The sequence below is a fragment of the Haematobia irritans genome, chromosome 5 (genome assembly GCF_050003625.1).
Source record: "Haematobia irritans isolate KBUSLIRL chromosome 5, ASM5000362v1, whole genome shotgun sequence".
Classification (NCBI taxonomy): Eukaryota; Metazoa; Arthropoda; class Insecta; order Diptera; family Muscidae; genus Haematobia; species Haematobia irritans.
In genome coordinates this window covers 167,113,855-167,131,672 of record NC_134401.1, presented here as the reverse complement: position 1 = coordinate 167,131,672, position 17,818 = coordinate 167,113,855, and the positions used below count along the sequence as shown (strand labels likewise).

The following is a 17,818-nucleotide window of genomic DNA, read 5'->3' as shown; positions in this document are numbered from 1 at the left end:
CAATTTCAAAAAAAAAAAAACAAAAAAACAAAAACAAAAATCACAAAGTGCCAAACAATTCAAAAATAAACTTTTTCTCATCAATTTGAATTTGTAATCCCATCAATGTCATTGTACATATTCAACAATAATATGTAGAAATATTGGTCATTATTTCAACAACACTTGGAGACAGAGAAACAATCCAATTTGCATATAAATAACATTCATATAATGACAAAGGGCTGCTGTATGACCAATGCTACTTTATAAGAGCATATAATAAAATATTTCAAATACAAAAACAACAAATCTATACAATTATAAAATTGTATAAAAATCCAGCAGACAATTGTTCTAAAGTGTTTTCTGCTTGTTAGTGTAACATTTTTGTGGTTCGTGTATTGTTGTTTTTTTTTGTCTCATCACTGACCATTATAAATCCATAATTATAGATTTTTGTCTTTTCAAGTGTTTTATACATTTGCATTGTATATGAAGGGATGGCAATAAAAGAAATTATTTTGGTAATTAAAATATATTTAAGAGGTTTTTACACTTTGAAACACAACAGCCTTTAGGAAATAGGCAATAAAATTATTGTTAATTAAAAGCCTGACTGACCAGAAAGGAATTGAATTCATACTAAAACAGCTAACATAAAATCAGCTGTTTTTTTGAATTTCTGTCAATCGATGGAGTTTGTTGTCCACAAAATTATTTTTAATTAACAGCTGTTTCTCCATATCGAACAAGTTCTATTGATCATAGACCTTATAATACATAGCTGATCCACTATTCTCTTTAAAAAAAAAATGTGTCAGTTCCAAAAATTAATTTTCTGACATTTCGTTTTGATTTTTTCGTAAAGAGTCAGTCTCAAACATCACTTTTCGTGCATTTGCTTTTGTGTTGTTCGTAAAGAGCAATGCTGCTCAAAATTAAATTTCGTATTTTCGCGGTTTTGGTCACAATTTTTTGTTCAAATATGAACTTTTAATATATTAATTTATTTATAAATCCTCTGGTGCATCATAAACGGTCTAATTTTGTGTAAAATTGGCAAACTACAAAAAGGAAAACGAAAGAGATTGTAAGCGTGCTCTTATTTTTCTCGTTTATTCTTAATCTTCGAAACTGTCAAACATAGTTTGACACCCATGGCTCATCTATGTATTATAAGGTCTATGCTATTGATCAACTGACCAGGAAACAGCTGAATTTATACTAAAACACCTAAATCAAAACAAATCAGCTGTTTTTTGCATTGCTGTCAATCGATAGAGCCTCTTTGATATAGAGAAACAGGGTATACAACTTCTTACATCTTTTGAGAAATTTCCACTTAGTTATTTTTGAGATAAAAAATTCCTTGCTTATGTTGAAGTGACACTACCTTTATTTTTTACTGCGCAAAACACATCACCCATCTGAACAGCCCATAATGCTGTGTGTGAAAAGATGTCTCGCCAATTTGTAATAAAAAAAAATATTTTCTATGCAATTAAATTTCAGCATGCTATCCCTATAAGTAATTTAATTGTTTGGCTAAATGTTTTCCAACTACCAAATTATAATTTAATTAAAAGTAATATCTGTTGCCACAAACAGCATTTAGTATGCGACTATTTCGCTTGTTCGGTTAGTGAAAACACACAAAAAATCCCTAAGTGCACAACGTAATTAAATTGTGGCCTTTTAGCCCCCCTCTTGACCTATGTATGACCGTAGGCTCTCCCTGGGAAGATATATGAATTGAAGCATCAATATCTATGGAGGGAAGAATGTGTGTAGAGCCCATAATGCTGGTCGATAGCAAGGTAAAATGAGTGTATTATTTGTGGTTGAGACTATTTCGTAGCATTGAACTCATTCAGAGGCCGTAGACAACAACTAGTAGTAGTGCCATAAAAATTCGGCCAGTAATTTCAACAAAAAAAGTCATCTCAGGTTAACACCAAAGCTAATCCAATAATATGCTATCCTACTTGTGTTTGTTGTTACAATAATGTTTTGCCATTCTTGACTCAATTGTTCCCTGTTAGGATCCAGTAGCCGTATTGTTTCCCCATAATATTCCAAAGATTATTTGGCATTCCTCGGAGCAATGGAAAACACAATACAGAAGCCAAGATATTGTTGTTTGGATTTTGCTGTCACTGTTTATGCCACATGTATTGAATTTTAATTAATTTAAGTATACCTTCATATTGGATTTGTTTTCGTTCGTACGGGTGGCTTCTTTGGCAGCACCAACACCAGAACCCCATGGAATCCCTTCCCTCGCCGACCAAAAATATGTTTTGTATTATTTTGTGAGTTCGTGTACTAATTCCATTAGATATGGGGAGTTTTACCTTTGCCTTCATGAATAATAAGCAAAACAAGTGTTTTTGGTTTGGAGCGGCTTGAGGATATTCAACAGTTTGATAATAATTTGCTTTGAAATTCTTATAAAGCTAGCCTGGTCTCCAAGCCCCATGCCATGACGACAGCATTGGTATTCCGAATCACAGTCCAACACTTTGAAGGTGTGTGCCAATTCTAAATTGCTCTGGTGTGGAGACAATTGCAAAATTTAAGAATATGTGTTTGGGAATAAGTTCATTGTACCAGAATAATGGCACCCAGAGAATTTAGTTTCCATCAATAAATGTGTGTAAACAAGCTCTATTTGGATTATTGAAAATTTTATGGTGGATGTCTGAATAAGATAGTAGTGGCTGTGCTTTTTTATGGAAACAGATAAACCAGTAGTATTAAAATAAAACACAAAGTTTGAGAAGGACTTGAATTCCAGACGTTTTCAAACTATATTTTTGAGCATTTTGTTTTAAGAAGGAACGTACAATTCCTTTGTCATTACTTTCCATTTTTAATCAAAATTTGAACATTTATGTTGCATCAGAAGATTTATAAGTAAATTAACAACTTAAATATCCATATATTTGCACGAAAGTACACAAATAGTAATGCCTAAAAATGAGTGGAATTACAAAAAAATCAAATCGAAATATCATAAAATTGAACTCTGGAACTGGTACATTTTTTGCTAATACTACGTTCGCACTAGACACGAAATCCTCGTAAACGAGGATTTTGGACGAAATCCTCCTAGATCTCATTAGATTTCCAATAGGCAAATATCAGCTGGCTCGTAGAGGATTTCAGCAAAATATCTTTCAAAATCTCCTATACTGCCTTGTACAACTGTGGTTTTAGTACTAAAAATTCCCTTTTTGCAACCCTGTCCCAATTTTCCATGTATATGAATGTATATTCACAAACAGCTGTTAAATCCTCAAATCTACGAAATCTCGTTATTTTGCCAGTCCGAACACTTGAGATTTGTAGAGAGATTTTGGTTCTAAATAGCGAAATTTCGTGTCTAGTGCGAACGTAGTATAAGAGGAACCTAATTGTGGACTTCAAAGTCAATTTTAGTCGATAGCAGATTTTGAACAAATCTGATAAACGAAAAACAGCACCGTTCGGAATGTCTGTGTTTTTAAAACATCTTGCGCGGTCAAATGCTAAGAATTGTCGGCGTTATGCGTCTTACAGAGTATAAGTTTTCCGGACGGAATGTCTGTGTTTGTAAAGAATCTTACAGTGTGTCCAATCGACACGACAATTCGTTGGTGACTAAATAATCGGTAAATATGGTATCGATCCCATAAACATGCAGCAGTATCGATTATGCCTTCGACACGACCACTGTCGCCCGGATAAACTTATAGTCTGCAAGGCGCATTAAGGCCGGTATGCACCTCTAGCGAAATTTTCGGTAGCAAAAATTTATTTAAGTCTACAACAAAAAAACAGGGCTGTGTACACAAATTTTAAACCAGCTAATCGCTTTTAAAAATTGTTAATATATGTTCCAAATATTCCTCAAATAAATTGTTTATTATTTACAGACCTTTTAAAACTTTTACGCACACAATGTAATAAATTAAATGTTTGCTGCCAAAATATGATTTTGACAACCCTGTTATTTTCATTAGAGGTGCGTACCAGCTTACGAAATTGAACGCTACCGAAAATTTCGTTAGCATAAATAGCAATGCATTTCTTATGGGAATGAAATCGCAAGAGGTGCATACCGGCCTTTACGTAAAAATTGCAAAATATGTAATCGATCACATTGTCGTCGAACATAAATTATGTTGTGAACAACACCTTCAACATGATGTCTCATTTGAACCTCCCAGAAGTTGTACAGCCAAATAAGAGTGTGTGTGAACGGTCTATTGTTTTCTGCTAATGGGTTGTTCACACAAATATATTTTTTATAGGACTTCCAAGTGATCTATATCAAATAAAATCATACCTAATAATACGGTTGAAATTTCGCTTTTGTATGGAAGGCTATTCGCAAATGTTGAAGAACAAAAATTTCGACCATAATGTGAACGTAGTACAATTTATGTTCTATTGAAATTTTTAGTAGACATATTAGTTACATCCCTTAAGGCCGGTATGCACCTCTAGCGAAATTTTCGGTAGCAAAAATTTATTTAAGTCTACAACAAAAAAAAAAACAGGGCTGTGTACACAAATTTTAAACCAGCTAATCGCTTTTAAAAATTGTTAATATATGTTCCAAATATTCCTCAAATAAATTGTTTGTTATTTACAGACCTTTTAAAACTTTTACGCACACAATGATTGTAATAAATTAAATGTTTGCTGCCAAAATATGCTTTTGACAACCCTGTTATTTTCATTAGAGGTGCGTACCAGCTTACGAAATTGAACGCCACCGAAAATTTCGTTAGCAAAAATAGCAATGCATTTCTTATGGGAATGAAATTTTTCGCTAGAGGTGCATACCGGCCTTTAGATGTTGAAAAGAAAATATTCGTATCGAATTCGGAGAATGTAGACGCCGAGTCGTATCCCCGCCGACCATTTTTTTTGTCAGTCGACGAAGCCGCTAATTATGCCGTAAGATTGGTGGTACAACTAAATTCGGATGACGTTAACAGAGTATGAAGCCGACCCATTTTTGTCGGCGGCGGCTGACACTAATTTTTTGCCTCCGGTGGCGGCGGCTTGACGGCTAAGCCAGTATACATTTGTCTATTCGGCGGCGGACAATTATCCATTATAACATCAATTTGAAGTTATCCGAATGGTAATGAGATTAGTTGTACAACCAATCTTACAATCGCATTTACATTTCATTTAAATTTTCTGAGCTAAATTTTTACAAAATTATTATAACAACTTGATACTGACTTATTTTGGGTGGAAAGTTAAACATTTTGACAAAAAATGCAAAAATTTTTGAATAAATTTTTCTGATTTAAATCAATATTTATGATCAATTGTCGGCTAATTTTGAGTCGAGATGAGTCGACATATTCGGCGGCGGCTTCGACTGGAAAAAACTTGTCGGCGGCGGCTAAAATTGGCGGCGCGACTCGGCGGCTTCATTCTCTGGACGTCAATTTGCCTTTATAATGTCCTCCGCCGACAAAAATGGCGAATTCCTTCACACTAATCGTTCAACTTATCGTCTTGTGTTTTTATATACAGGTTATTTCATTTGTTCAGGTTATTTCATTTGTTACTTTAAATATGTATGCGGTTGCTATTTCAACTATTGTCATTAATAGATATTTTAAGCATTTTGCTGTCAATTATATGATAATAGCTTATTGTGTAGCGTTAACATAGCTTTAGTCAAATTTAATAACTTGAATTCACTTTGTCATAAAATTGTAAAATTTCATAATTTCTTTTAATAGATTTGAATAGATTTAAAATAAGAAGATTTATTTTGATAATATTTTATATAAAAAAAAAAATAATGGGCTGTTTGTTTGAGGATTTTATACAATTACGACCATTCAAATATCAATGTGAAAAACAAATGATTTATATAAGCAATATGCCAAAAGAGAAAACAACGTAAAAATTATGCGATTTTTAGCAAATATTTGTTGAATTCAAATTAATTACTTACCACGAAATGACAAAAAACAAATAGCAAACGTTCAATATATGCACAATCAGCATAACCACAAAAAATACATAAGAATAAAACAAAAAAATTGCTTTTTTGGCAGGCTACTACTACGTATTACCGTGAAAACAAATATTTTGTCAAACTTAAATTTTTCTAAAAAACAAAAAAAAAAACAATAAAAAACCTCGAACACCAGCTCAAAAGCAAATTTAACCATAAATCAATATAATGCCAAAGAAAATACCAACCCACAAAAAATATGAAAAAAACATATCCAAATGCATATTAGGAAATTGAACAATAAAAAAAATAACAACGACGACTGTACATATAAATAAACATGGCAAAAATATGCTATGAATTTTTAATATATTCTCTACCATATTTTATGGAATAACATTGGCAGCCACTAGGTATGTTGTTCTCGATTTTGTTTTTTAATCTTGGCGACAAAGCCATTGCATTTTCACTAAACGAAATTGAATATTTTAATTAACAGTTGGTAGGGAAATCTAAGCCTAGATTTCCTTCCGTTTTGGTAATACCTATAACATAGCTACCATAAATTGTTTTGTACTTTATTTTATTGGTTTGAATAAAAGAAATTCTAACAATAATTCAATTATACTCTGCCACCACACCAAATACGATTAAGTTGAACATTTTCAAAATGTTTTCAATTTCTATGCCATTTATAAGTGGCCACAGTTGTAGCTTACCTACATACTGCTTGGTCTTGGCCACTTGCTTTTAAGAATTGTGTCACACCATTGACTTCTTTTCTACTCCATAGATGTCAATGGATAATTTGTTATTACTTTTTATGGCTAAACCGTTACACAATAAGAAATTAACCATAATTAAAGCAATAAAATATTCCAAATTGAGGAAACTAAAAGAAAGAAAACAATGGGAAATGTTCCAGTAGCTACTATACAGGCTAGCTGGAACATTTTTATGTCTTTGGATGACCATAGACTTGCCAGTTGGTACATGGAGAAAAAATTGTAATTTTTTCCAACTTTTTATATCAAGTCTTGTATGCCAAGTATAATAGGCCGTTCAGATAAATATATTTTGTAGTCAGATGGAGTTATGTCGAATAATGTTTTTTGCCAAATTTTCTATAGAAATAAAATTTTGTCAACATTTTCTATAGAAATAAAATTTTGTTGAAATTTTCTACAGAAATAAAAGTTTGACAATTTTTTTTATAGAAATAAAATATTGACAACATTTTCTATAGAAATATAATTTTGACACAATTTTCTATAAAAATAAAAATTTTGAGAAAATTTTCTACAGAAATAAAATTTTCTATAAAAATTAAATTTTTGACAAAATTTTCTATAGAAATAAAATTTTGATAAAACTTTCTATTGAAATCAATCTTTGACAACATTTTCTGTCGAAATCAAATTTTGACAAAATTTTCTGAAGAAATAAAATTTTGACAAAATTTTCTATACACAGAAAAAAATTTCACGAAAAATTTTCCAATTAAAATCTTAATTGAGTTTTAAAAAATATTCAATTAAAAATTTAATTGATTCAACAAATTTTTTAATTGAAATAAAAATCAATCACACAAATTAATAGTATCAATTAAATATTTAATTGAATCAATTAATTTTTTAATTGACTGTCAATTAATTTTTTAATTGATACTATCAATTCTGTGATTGAAGACATTTCAATTAAAAAATTAATTGCATCAATTAATTTCGTGATTGAATCAGAAAAAATTTTTTTTGTGTGTAGAAATAAATTTTTGACAAAATTTTCTATAGAAATAAAATTTTGTCGAAATTTTCTATAGAAATAAAATTTTGTAAAAATTTTCTATAGAAATAAAATTTTGTCGAAATTTTCTATAGAAATAAAATTTTGACAAAATTTTCTATAAAAATTAAATTTTTGACAAAATTTTCTATAGAAATAAAATTTTGACAAAATTTTCTATAAAAATTAAATTTTTGACAAAATTTTCTATAAAAATAAAATTTTGTCGAAATTTTCTATAGAAATAAATATTTGTAAAAATTTTCTATAGAAATAAAATTTTGTCGAAATTTTCTATAGAAATAAAATTTTGACAACATTTTCTATAGAAATAAAATTTTGACAAAATTTTCTATAAAAATAAAATTATGATAAAATTTTCTATAGAAATAAAATATTGACAACATTTTCTATAGAAATATAATTTTGACACAATTTTCTATAAAAATAAAAATTTTGAGAAAATTTTCTACAGAAATAAAATTTTCTATAAAAATTAAATTTTTGACAAAATTTTCTATAGAAATAAAATTTTGATAAAACTTTCTATTGAAATCAATCTTTGACAACATTTTCTGTCGAAATCAAATTTTTACAAAATTTTCAAAGAAATAAAATTTTGACAAATTTTCTATAAAAATTAAATTTTTGACAAAATTTTCTATAGAAATAAAATTTTGACAAATTTTTCTATAGAAATAAAATTTTGTCGAAATTTTCTATAGAAATAAAATTTTGTAAAAATTTTCTATAGAAATAAAATTTTGTCGAAATTTTCTATAGAAATAAACTTTTTGACAAAATTTTCTATAGAAATAAAATTTTGATAGAATTTTCTATAGAAATAAAATATTGACAACATTTTCTATAGAAATAAAATTTTGACAAATTTTTTTTATAGAAATAAAATTTTGACAAAATTTTCTATAAAATTAAATTTTTGACAAAATTTTCTATAGAAATAAAATGTTGACAAAATTTTCTATAGAAATAAATTTTTGACAAAATTTTCTATAGAAATAAAATTTTGACAAAACTTTCTATTGAAATCAATTTTTGACATTTTCTGTCGAAATCAAATTTTGACAAAATTTTCTACAGAAATAAAATTTTGACAAAATTTTCTATAGAAATAAAATATTGACAAAATTTTCTATAGAAATATAATTTTGACACAATTGTCTACAAAAATACAAATTTTGACAACATTTTCTATAGAAATAAAATTTCGATAAAATTTTCTATAAAAATAAAATATTGATAAAACTTTCTATAGAAATTGACAAAATTTTCTATAGAAATATAATTTTGACACAATTTTCTATAAAAATAAAAATTGTGACAAAATTTTCTATAGAAATAAAATTTTCTATAAAAATTAAATTTTTGACAAAATTTTCTATAGAAATACAATTTTGACAAAACTTTCTATTGAAATCAATCTTTGACAACATTTTCTGTCGAAATCAAATTTTGACAAAATTTTCTATAGAAATATAATTTTGACACAATTTTCTATAAAAATAAAAATTGTGACAAAAGTTTCTATAGAAATAAAATTTTCTACAAAAATTAAATTGTTGACAAAATTTTCTATAGAAATAAAATTTTGACAAAACTTTCTATTGAAATCAATCTTTGACAACATTTTCTGTCGAAATCAAATTTTGACAAAATTTTCTATAGAAATAAAATTTTGACAAAATTTTCTATAGAAATAAAGTTTTGACAAAATTTTCTATAGAAATAAAATTTTCGATTGAAATCAAATTTTGACAAAATTTTCTATAGAAATAAAATTTTGAAAAATTTTTCTATAGAAATAAAATTTTGACAAATTTTTTTAGAGAAATAAAATTTTGTCGAAATTTTCTACAGAAATAAAATTTGACAAATTTTTCTATAGAAATAAAATGTTCACAAAATTTTCTATAGAAATAAAATTTGAAAAAAATTTTCTATTGATATAAAATTTTGACAACATATTTTATAGAAATAAATTTTTCACAAAAATTTTTATAGAAATAAAATTTTTGACAAAATTTTCTATAGAAATAAAATTTTGACAAAGTTTTCAATAGAAATAAAATTTTGACAAAATTTTCTATAAGAATAAAATTTTTTTAAAAAATTTTCTATAGAAATAAAATTTTGACAAATTTTTCTATTAATATAAAATTTTGACAAAATTTTCTATAAAAATAAAATTTTGACAAATTTTTCTATAGAAATAAAATCTTGACAAAATTTTCTACAGAAATAAAATTGACAAAAATTTCGAAAAATTTCGAAATTTCGAAAAACGAATATCAGAATTTATCACCATGGATAGCGTCCTAAACACAGGGTTGTTAGTTTATTTGTGCGAAGCTTATGCTTAAGTTTCAGCAGAATTACTCGTCTATGGGAACGATCATTTTCTCAGACTTTGATGCTTACTTCTCCGAAATTTTTCGTTAGACAGCCCGTGTTTAGTCTCACTCTAGGTTATTGAATCAATTGTTGGACGCCATGTGGTGGACGTTTTTCTTGTTATTTAGTTAGAAGATTATTTTTTTTATATTAAATAAATTTTTAATTTTTTTTTAATTCTAGAATTCTCTCAGTGGATTTCTGTGTGTTCTCAGCATTTACTCCTAATATGGTCTACATACAAAACTTTGTATGACATTTGATGAATCCAATAAGTGCTTGGAATGCTATATTGAATTACCGCATTCAATAGCAAATACAAATTTTTCTTTGTTTATTGTAAACAGAATATCGCTTACAATATCTCAATACTGTGTTTTTTTCGCAATTGTTTCTCCAATTCTAAGGAATTGTTGCATTTTTTTATAGCTTGGGTTTTTTTTTTTCCTTAAAAACTGAATCATGAGAAAATAGCCATTAAATAGGTAAAGAAACAAATGTTTTTTTGCTTTAATGTCAATCTTCAATGATTCACAGAGAGATGGAGAAACATATCTATCCTTAAAACAAGTGGTTTTTGAAATGAAATGATTTGTGTTTTTTTATATTCTGGCCATAAAAATCAAATCCCACAAAGCCACAATTTTATTTGTGGTTGAGCAAGTATTTTTAAATTATCCATTTAAATAAAATAATTCAATTTTCTCCAATATAGCCAAATAGCCATTTGGGAAATCAAGTCATCATTTATCCAGATTCTTTAAAAAGTCATTGCGTTGGTTATTTAAACCAAAAAAAAAACAACAAAATAAAAGCATATACAATAATTAATTTTAATAGATGATTTTAGATGTCTGTTTTTCGGTTTCGAACTAAATATATGGATAAAACGTGTTATTAATTTTCGAAAACATTTTTGTTTGGAAATATTAAAAATTCTGGTTTTCTTGATTTTATAAATCACCCTTCCACCTGTGGTGATCTACTATCGTTTAAAAATTTAATTTGTTCTCATTTTTTCAAAAAATAATTATAATGTTAAACACATTAATTAATTTGTTTTAATTTTTTTTATTGCTACAGATTCCATGTCACACTAATGAACCCATCAAATTATGTTAATTATGTATGGTGTTGATGTTAAACATGTTGAAATTCTTGACGTAAAATACACTCGAAAATAATTGTTGGTATATTAAAGAGTTTTTCATTACGGATAAGTTTGAAAATTTTGTTATTTTTATTTTTAAAGGGGATTTTAACTGATGAATTATGTTAATAAAATCAATTAAAACAAATCGATGATTTATAGATAGTTGATATGATATAATATTGAAGTCGATTTTGTAGAGATGCCATTTAAAAATTATTCTATGAATATTTCTAAAAAATATACTATGCAGTGAAACCTCCCAAACTTGGACACTCTGGAAACCGGACATCTCTTAAAAGTGGATAATTTTTTTGAGATGTTTGCTATGTTATCCACTTTTGGATAATTTTTTTGAGATGTTTGCTATGTTATCCACTTTTGGGAGGTTTTATTGTAGAATTCACAAAAAAAAAAAAAATTAGATGATCAAAAGTCCTCATTTATAGAATGTAAAGAGACTCCACAATCACAATGGCTACTATAGTGTATGCAAAAAAATTATTTTTTTTCGGGTAAACGAAATTTTCGACAAACGAGGTTTTCTGTTGTTGTCAAAATTGTCTTGCTTTTAGGATAAACAAAGTTAGTCGAAGATAAAAGTGGCGAAGAGGATTTATTTGCTATTAAAGAGGCAACTTTAAATAAAAGAAAAAATCTTTGTCGGTATAAAATTTTATTTCGGAGAAGAGAATTATTTTTGTGTGTGTGTAGCTTTTGTAAACAACCTGCACTATAATGTGAAGGTTATGTCGAATTTATCATAACCCTTGCGATCACCTTCATTTTGTCATATTGTTGAAAATATCTGAATTTTAGTTACATATAAGGTTTTGTTTGGGGCATTTCAGACAAAGGGTTCATTTCGAATATAACATTCGGACATAAACATAAGGAATTAAAAATAATTTAAAATTTAAAAATAATTTACCTTGTATAAAAACTATGTTCTATGACTTTTTATTACTTGAATTTCTAGAATTGGAGAAAAATCTATTCACAATAGTATGTGTGATTGTGAATTAAAAGTTCAATGAAATTCAATTTTAATCGCAAATTGGACAAAACTTGCTTCACTTACTTATTTTGCTTCGATTTTTGTTCTTTTCAATGTTTTTTTTTTTCAGGAAAAGTAGCCAAATTCGAACATCTAATCACAATAACGAATAATTTTGAATACGATTCCAAATATCGGATTCGCAAATTGGGGAATACTTAGTCTACTTATTTATTTTGCTTTGATTTTTGACCTTTCAATGTTTTTTTTTGTGTTTTTATGGGACATCTATTCACAATAACGATTTATTTTGAATTATATGTCCAATTAAATTTCATATATATAGTCGTATTTATTTCAAGTTTGTCGACCTTTTTATCTGCATAAATTTTTTAGGTGTTCTTTATGCCTTACTTAGCCAGTACAATCCCTACGGGAAATGAATCAACCACAGGACCGGTACAGGACTAGTTCCTGGTGTGCATGGACCAGTCCTAGTTCTGGTCAAGACGTATGGAAGGGACTGGTCACTTTAACATGGGTTTGTCATTGACGGGGTAAATTTACACTTTAGGACACGCCTTGGGCTCGTTCCTAAGGACATAGACAGGTCCTCATGAACCAGTCTCGGACAAACTCTTAGAAATCTGTTTCAGTTTGGTTATCCGAATCGCACCAGAAATGAAAAACTTTTGAAAAATGTTGAACAATAGGTTATTCTGGTAATTCAACTTCACTAATGAAAATTGGGAGCCACCGTGGTGCAATGGTTAGCACGCCCACCTTGCATACACAAAGTCGTGGGTTCGATTCCTGGTTCGACCGAACACCAAAAGTTTGTCAGCGGTGGATTATCCTACCTCAGTAATGCTGGTGACATTTCTGAGGGTTTCAAAGCTTCTCTAAGTGGTTTCACTGCAATGTGGAACGCCGTTCGGACTCGGCTATAAAAAGGAGGTCTCTTGTCATTGAGCTTAACATGGAATCGGGCAGCACTCAGTGATAAGAGAGAAGTTCACCAATGTGGTATCACAATGGACTGAATAGTCTAAGTGAGCCTGATACATCGGGCTGCCACCTAACCTTACCTAATGGCCACTTTCTCATCCTCCGATTAATTTTAACCGGAGGATAGACCTCCGGCACTAAATGTGTAGATCCAATAAGATTTTTATATCAAGCGAGTATGGAAATCATTAAATTATCACTATTTAAAAACTGCTACAAACTGGATCACCGGTACCAGTCCTGTGATAGGTCCATCAGTGACAATTTGCACCAATTTCCCATAGGGATAGTTTAAATTGTAACCTATAAAATTTTACTTGCAAAAATATTCTAAGTTCTTACACTATTCACAATTTACATAGGACCTTGTGCTACAAATTTAATTTCAATCCATTTCATCGGATTCATTCATGTGATTGAAATAGAAATTCATATTGTTATATCATAATTTTACATTAGGCTCGTTTCCTTTTAGTATTGGCTTAGAAGAAAGATATATATAGCTCAAGTCATTCACAATAATCGAGCAGTCATTGCACTCAATTGCGCAGTCAAGTGACTGAATTAGTTTTTGCAGAACGAGATTTATCGTACATCAGTCAATTTGCATTAAAAAAAAGTTGGTACTTTAGTACTGGACGACCAAGCCGTGAGCAACCAAAAGAAAACACAAAACAAGTTTATTCAGACTATTTTAAAAAGCGCTCAAAACTGGCATCAGCTGTTTAGATACAAAGTCATAGACCGAGGAAGGTATAGACATCTCAATTGAATTCACAGCGCTGTAGTTTGTCTGCACACCGCAGAGGGCTCTTTCTCATCTGCAATTGAGTGATTTTTTAATTTGGCTTTAATTTGTTTTCTTTCCTTTGTTTTCTTGATGAAACACCAAATATTGTGAAAGCATATAAAATTCTATACATCCACACCTTGTTTGTAGTGCAAATTGACTGATTTGTACGGTAATTATCGTTTTCAAAAAAAGAAATTAAGTCACTTGACTGCGCAATTGAGTGGAATGACTGCGCACTGCAAATAAACAAAACCATGGTGAATTGTCAAGGTATGTCTCTATTTTAATTGGTCTATGACGAAGTGCGAAGATAAGCGAAATCATAGACCAAGAAATTTGTAGACAGCTCAAGTCCATTCACAGCGCTGTAGTTAGTCTGCACACTGTAGATGACACTTTTTTGTCTGCAAATGAGTGATTTTTAAATTTGGTTTTAATTTGTTTTGTTTTCTTTGTTCGTTTGACGAAACACCAAATATTTTTTTAATGTAAATCGACTGATTTGTACGGTAATTGAGTCACTTGAGTGCGAAGACTGCACACTGCAAATAAACAACATAATTGTGAATGAACATTAGATGTCTATATATTTCTTGGTCTATTAAGAAACTCTATATTTTAATTCATAAATTGTTGAACTAAGTAAAAATATTAGCTAATGCAATTGAATTGATATTATATTGCTTTTAATTTAATTTTATTGCATAACTAAATCACAATAGGAAGCTATTGTGAATCGAAAAAAACGTCACTTTACGAAAATTCCAATTGACAACTCTGGAGAAATTTGCAATAATGAATTGTTTTGGATAAAACACTAGTGCAACTGTATTCTGGCTAGCTCATATAAATGTTGCAACCACTATAAAAAACAGACCTATTATTATAGGTTTGTTTACATTCTATGAGTCACATTGGTTTGACATTTTGCAGAGTTTATGGGAGCTTCACACTACACGGATTTTGTTGTTTTCATACTAGTGACCTGAAGTTTTTATTGTGATATTGTTTAAATAAGATATTTGCATAATTATATAAATCCCGATAAAATCGAACATAGTAATGATATATTTTAAAATTAAATCGTATTCTAATATCTCCTATTTATAATCAATTAAATCTGGGTATAACGGACCAGGAAGCTATTATAAATCCAATTGGATTTGCCATTATACAATGTTCATTCAATTTATTATTGTATGAGCATTACTACAATCTCTTAAATATTCCATGAACAGTATAAATAACATTTTATGTTATTGTATAACCTCACCCAAGTAACCAAGTCTTAACAATTGGACATGGTTATTATGGTGTTATTATTATTAAATCATATCACGAATTTTTATAGGAATTCCTTAGTAGTAGTTTTTTTTGTTTTGTTATTTTCATAGTTGCTAACATCAATGACGTATCTAAACGTCATTCAGGTAAGATGGTTATATATTCATCAACATAAAAAAAGAGCTGTTGTTTTGTTATAAAATAAGTTGCCAAACAAGATTTCAAGTTTATATTGTATGCGTTTGTGTTCCTGTTTTTTTTTATAATTTCTCCAGCTGAGATTATTGGAGATTTAGTGAAGGGGGGTTTTTATAAAATTCTCAGGAAATGCCTGTTTTATATATCATCATCAGCATTGCCAGCATTCTATACTTTTACCCAAGAGATGCCATGAATCATTGAGTATCATTCATTAAAACCATTAACTCTGGGTGAAAAAAAAAAAATACAGCATCAACCGCAATATACCAAGTCAAGGAATTTACTTTGAAATCTTTAATGTAATTTTTAATGAATTGTCTTAATTTCATAAATATTTTTTATGCCGTTTAGAAAAAATATATTTCTTACATTTTTTTTAAAATTATATTTCTAGTTATAAATTTTCAAGGTATGCTCCTAATTACATTCCGTTAATATAGGTACTGAGTCAAATTACCTCCACCCAGATAAGCTTCAATTGCTGTATGTGCCCTGACATACATATGATTTTTTGTTTTATTATTATTTTGTTTTTTTTCTTATAACTTTTCCAATGGGGTAAAGTTTGTTTTCATGGGCTTCATTTCAGTTTAGTAGCAGGGGCCATAATTTGTAATTTTGATCGTGACATTTTATCAATATTCCATTACAACAATTTTAACTTTATCATCAAAAAGTGTTTTTTATTGTTTTCGTTTTTGTTGATAAGTGATAAAAAAAAACATGGTCAAATGTAATGAAAGCTTTTAAAAGTTTTCATGTAAATATGTTCATATTGAATGATGATGAATTTATTTAGGGGGAAGATTTATGAACTTTCTAGTGAGGGGCCACTGTGACAATTCAGTGGGTAAGGTGGTTTTGAGTACATAAAAAATAAAGAATTTGTAATAAATACCAATGCCTCGTTTATGAAAAAAAAAAAATACAACATAATGAATCATAAGTAAAAAATGTTGATACAGTGATGGTCTATAGATAAGTTAAAGTTATATCAAAAAAAAAAATGTAAGAGCAATTCTTGGAATTATTATGCGTTTCAATTAACCACAATGGTTTTTTTTTTACAATCTTAATAAATTTGTAAATTATTAAATATGTGTCATTACTACAAAAGCAACTGAACATAATCTAAAGGCTGGTATTAACTTCCACCGTGGTGCAATGGTTAGCATGCCCCCCTTGCACACAAGGTCGTGGGTGCAATTCCTGCTTCGACCGAACACCAAAAAGTTTTTCAGCGGTGGATTATCCCACCTCAGTAATGCTGGTGACATTTTTGAGGGTTTCAAAGCTTTTCTAGGTGGTTTCACTGCAATGTGGAACGCCGTTCGGACTCGGCTATAAGAAGGAGGTCCCCTGTCATTGAGCTTAACATGGAATCGGGCAGCACTCAGTGATAAGAGAGAAGTTCACCAATGTGGTATCACAATGGACTGAATAGCCTAAGTGAGCCTGATTCATCGGGCTGCCACCTAACCTAACCTAACCTAACTTCCCATTATCATTTTTTTTGGCGACTTCCCTGTAGTTCACTTAAAGAATATAAACTCTTTTATTGTTGTTATAATTTCCTTCTGCGTTTCCAGATTTTTTCGATTTTAGCGGCTAAACCCACGTTAGGTTAGGTTAGGTGGCAACTCAGATGTATCAGGCTCACTTAGACTATGCAGTCCATTGTGATACCACATTGGTGAACTTCTCTCTTATCACCGAGTGCTGCCCGATTCTAAACCTAGTCCGAACGGCGTTTCACTTTGTAGTGAAACCACTTAGAGAAGCTTTGAAACCCTCAGAAATGTCACCAGCATTACTGAGGTGGGATAATCCACCGCAGAAAATTTTTTTTTGTGTTCGGTCGTAGCAGGAATCGAACCCACGACCTTGTGTATGCAAGGCGGCCATGCTAACCATTGCACCACGGTGGCTCCCAAACCCATGTTAAATGTTAAAAAATTTTAACTTCTGGAAAAACTTTGTTGTTGAAACCTATTACAAGATATATGGCAATTATTCATCTGCCCAAAAAAAAAAAAATATATCACCAAAATTTTTCCAATTAAAAATTTTAATTGAATTAAAAAAACAAAAAAATTCAATTAAGAATTTAATTGGTCCACAAAATGTTTGGTGTTCGGTCGAAGCAGGAATCGAACCACCAACAATTGAAGCAGGAATCGAATCACCAACAATTTTCCAATTAAAAATTTTAATTGAATTAAACAAAAAAAAAAA

At 29.4% G+C, this 17,818-nt stretch overlaps 2 protein-coding genes across 2 annotated transcripts in view; one reads left to right on the top strand and one right to left on the bottom strand.

Moving 5' to 3' along the window:
* Positions 1–17,818, bottom strand: part of insc (spindle orientation adaptor protein inscuteable) — a 44,183-nt gene that overhangs the window by 22,619 nt on the left and 3,746 nt on the right. The gene's annotated exons all lie outside the window — the stretch shown is intronic.
* Ipk1 (Inositol phosphate kinase 1) overlaps positions 1,430–17,818 on the top strand; it is a 389,218-nt gene continuing 372,829 nt past the window's right edge. Inside the window, exon 1 of the mRNA XM_075312226.1 lies at positions 1,430–1,620. The gene's annotated coding sequence lies outside the window, so the exon portion shown is untranslated. The remainder of the gene's footprint in view (positions 1,621–17,818) is intronic.